This window comes from Lolium rigidum, chromosome 1 (genome assembly GCF_022539505.1).
Source record: "Lolium rigidum isolate FL_2022 chromosome 1, APGP_CSIRO_Lrig_0.1, whole genome shotgun sequence".
Lineage (NCBI taxonomy): Eukaryota > Viridiplantae > Streptophyta > Magnoliopsida > Poales > Poaceae > Lolium > Lolium rigidum.
Window position 1 is genome coordinate 163587782 of NC_061508.1, and position 4203 is coordinate 163591984.

Genomic DNA, 4203 nt, shown 5'->3' on the forward strand with positions numbered 1-4203 from the left:
TTTGCATGTTGTTGTTATTGTTCTCCGCTATGTTGCCATCCTCCTTGGCATCTCTTTTCCATGTACCTTCTCCTACCTTGGAGAATTAATGTTTGAACATTTGATACTCTTTTTTCTTCTCTCCACTCTACATCCACATTTGTCCCTATGATGATGTTTGACTCCTTGCATTATTTTACTCCAACTTTGTCCGTGCGATGACGCTCAACACTTAAAAGTAACATTCATTGCGATGAAATATTAATAAATATTTACACTTATTTGTCACTATAAAACACACATGTGAAAGTGCATGAACCTTGTGATTATGTTACAAATCCTGACATCTATTTTCCATTTACCATCTCTAGAGGCAACTTGCAGCAGTTCATATTCCCTCTTATGTCATATTCGGTTAATCCCATCCAAGGGGGTTTCAGATTTTGACATGCATGGACTTATTCCCCCTCAATCTAATTTAGTAGCCACCAAACCGATGGATGGAGCCATATTTCACGTCTTGCTTTAATGAAGCGAAAGGTCCATGTAGAAAGTCAGCCCCACTGGATTCAACAAGTTTATAAGCACTTCAGACAAACACTCTCGTGGTTTCTGATTATCCGATAAATATTAATATATTCTTGGTGATATTGGTCACCCATATATCTCTTGCTAACACACAAGCACACACGGTGCAAACCTCTCTAGTCTTATTCCATTCAAGAACTATCATCCTTTCTTACAGACCTATCAAGCAACATTTGACTATTTATGTAACTCGATGTGGCACACGACCCATGTCTTTCGTTCATTGGCTGAAGCTCTTACATAGGAACTATACCTTCCTGACTTTTTGGTTCCGGCTCTTCTCCTAGTGTTGCTCCCTTGTTGCATGTAGTTGCCCCTAATTTCTCCTGAGACAACATCAAGCATCAGAAACAAATATTTCTTTCAAAGACACTTCATAAAGCCTAACTGTCAAGTAAGGTAGGTATGTTCATATTTAGAAGTAAATTACCTCTATGGTAAAATACTTAGTGTCCTAGTGCGCCAGTAAGAATATTTAATTGTTCCTGAAAATACATGCAATAGATTCTATGCAAAGAAAATAGTCAAAAGTTAATATCTCATAAAATTTCGAAACAGAAAAGACACACTACTAATAACATACAAATTAAGAATATCGTACAAGTTGTTTTGTTTTTCTGGGATAGTTGACAAATTTGATAGCCTAATTTGAGCAAACCCTTTCAGGTACATTAGACCCTTGTAGATAAAAATGATATATCCATCTAGATAAATTCCGACAGTAGTGAAAAATAAAACATTCATCTCGCAATATAATTTTCGAAACAAAAAAGCAAAATTATATAGCTAGATTGACCAGTGTGCATAGCTACGGACATAGAGCAAATTTTCAATTCCTTGTATTTTGATTTACACTTCTGATAAATTCACTACATCGATCTAGTCAATCTAGTAAGTGGTATGTGTCATGCATAAGTTCACTATATCTATCTAGACATTCTACCAAGTTCGCTAGCTTTTCTATGTGTGACTGCTAGCTACATCAATCTAGCGAGCTTGGCTCATTGCATACAAATTAAATACAAAAAAAAGCAGAGTAAGAGCCGGCTGAGATGCGCGAGGGAGAGAGGTTACCTGATTTTGATGGGAGAATAGATGACTCCGCCCGGCGGGCGCTATTGTGCTTGATCGGTGATTTGATGGGATCTAGGGTGAGTCTTTGTGCGAAACAAACAGCGCGGACCGGAGCAGGCGAGGTAGAGAATGGAGTCGGTCACACCGTAATGATCCTTGATCATTCATGTCGAACTGATTTATATCAGTTTGATCCATTGACAAATTACGAAGATAAGGAATAAAAGATTCCATTGACAGGTCGTGCCTAGTAATTAGTATATCAAGGCCACACAAGGCCGCACTCTGGGAGCTCGGCTAAATCGGAAAAAAATGGTGCACTCTCACTGAAATTGTTGTCCGAAAACGATCGAATCTCCCCTTAAATCTTCTCATCTCTTGCGGACAGAGGGATTAGTGAAAGGGGGCACGTACCAATCTAGATAGGCTCAATCCGTAGGCCGCCGGATTCTAGCACGACGACGATGTGCTGGGGGTCACCCCCTTGGCCCCTTCCAGAAATCGCCCACATGCCGCCGGTCACCAGGTACTTCATGTCGGCGTCAATGCAGGAAGGCGACGCACGGAGAGGCAAAAGTACGGTTGCATCGGCGGTTCTGTCCCGACGTAGGCCTTGGCGGTCTGTGGAAGTACGGGCGCGGTCGCTGCGGCTCCGATCCGTCTCGGACCTCGGCGCATCGAATGGACGGCTGAGCCGGCGGCAGCAGATGTTTAGGACCGACACAGGCCTCGACGACGTGCGGTTCAGGCGCAGCATCGACGGCACAACTCTGTCACATCTGTGAATGGGGGGAGGGCCAGAGGGGGTTTGGAAGCGACGCGAGGCTAGGGACGTCGGCGTGGTGGAGATTGGAGAACAGATCGGCAGAGGCGGTGTAGGGATGGTGGTGGTCACAGATGGGTAAATTGTTTTTTTGGCTATTTTCTTGCCGCGCGGGGAGTACGGGAGCAGATTTTTTTTTTTGACAGAATACGGGAGCAGATTGGGACTTTGTTTCTTTCTTCCGCGTGAGGGACGGGAGCTAGTAGTTAGGTAGCTTAATTAGCGCGAAATATGGATTAAGATGTGCCATGCCGCTCGAGGCTGGAGTTGTTTTGTTAGTTGCGTTTTCTTTGTGACGTGGGGTATTATCGTCCATCCTAAAAATGTGACACCAGGCATTCACCAGTTTACTCTTAATAGTAGAGATACGATATGGAGAAATTTGAAAGACAAATTGTGGTTCTCGTCACTGGTTTGGAGGATATAATTCCCGCTTCGAAAATGATGGGTGATGCGGATGAGGAGGAAGAATAGGAGGCGTTGGAGGATTTCAGGATTTCTGAGGATGATGACTATAAAGATGATGAAGTGATACTTTTTGGATTTTAAGGTAAGAGAGTGTCACGATGTTTAGACGTGCTTTTAACGTGTTTTCAGTAGTAGAATACCTATTATATGGCCAGGGCTATGCGCGCTGCTATCCTGGTATTCATTATGACTTGCCTTTGTTAATGTAACATACTAACCATGATTTGTTGGGATCGGAGTAAAGGCATATGCGGTTTATTTAGGGATATAGGCTCTCTAATATACAGATCCACACCCATCGTGTAGTTTCTTCTTGCAAATTGAGATCTCGGCGATGGTAGTATTGCTTTGCTTTTATAATATCAACATGAGATGCTTGCTGACAATCGGGGTGTTAATTTTCATGAAGGACGTGGCTACATGGTGCCCGGTTACCGGTTAGTCTTAGGGTGCCCTTCCAAAAATAGAAAGTCACATGCAACAGGTCCCCACATGTTCCAAAAATAGAAGCTTCCGTTCCGCGTCCGAGTGTTCTCCGGTTCCCCAGGTCTCAGCCCATTTCACACCGGTGATGGAATCAAAGAAGCACGTGCACATGTCTACAGTCCACACCTTCTCCATCTGCATTTGCAAAATAATATTTTATACTAAAATGATTTTAAAAAGGTAAGGAGTAAAAATCATCCGCGAGATGAATTTTTTTGTCGCTACCGATTAACTATGAATTTCTTCTTTGCTGTCTTTCGCTTCGTGGGCAAACTTCATCCAGTTTCAAAAAAAGTACATCCCTCATAAAAACAACAGATACAAGATAGTTTAGGATCTAATTGAGATGTAAATATTGCAGCAATGGATGTAGAAAAAGTAAAAGTTACATCTTGATGCACGAAAAAATGGATCACAAAATAAGTGTTTTACACTTTGCCATTCATCATTTTGGATATGGAAAAATGACAAAAATACATCTAGATACATAAGTTTTATGTATAGTTGGAGAAAATACATCTCAGAATTTATCATTTCTAGATGTAAAAAAAGGTATGAAAGTACATCCAATTGCAAAATATTACAGACAGAATTGGGGGAAAAATTATTAATCTTACATCCTTGCGTGAGGAAAGATCTGGTGAACAAGCACTGCCAATAAACTCTTAAAATTTCTGTACACACATGAAGACCAAACCGATCTCTGTTCGCATCTCAACGGAATACGGAATACATGAACAGGAGGTTAATCAGGAATTTACATGTGCGTGAACACACGGCCGAGC

At 41.6% G+C, this 4203-nt stretch overlaps 1 long non-coding RNA gene across 1 annotated transcript; it reads right to left on the reverse strand.

Moving 5' to 3' along the window:
• Positions 1-837: 837 nt before the first annotated feature.
• On the reverse strand, positions 838-1701 carry LOC124682684. Its single transcript, XR_006996381.1, has 3 exons — positions 1642-1701; positions 998-1074; positions 838-893 (listed from the first exon to the last, which is right to left on the reverse strand). It is a non-coding gene; the product is annotated as an uncharacterized LOC124682684 (long non-coding RNA).
• Positions 1702-4203: the final 2502 nt, after the last annotated feature.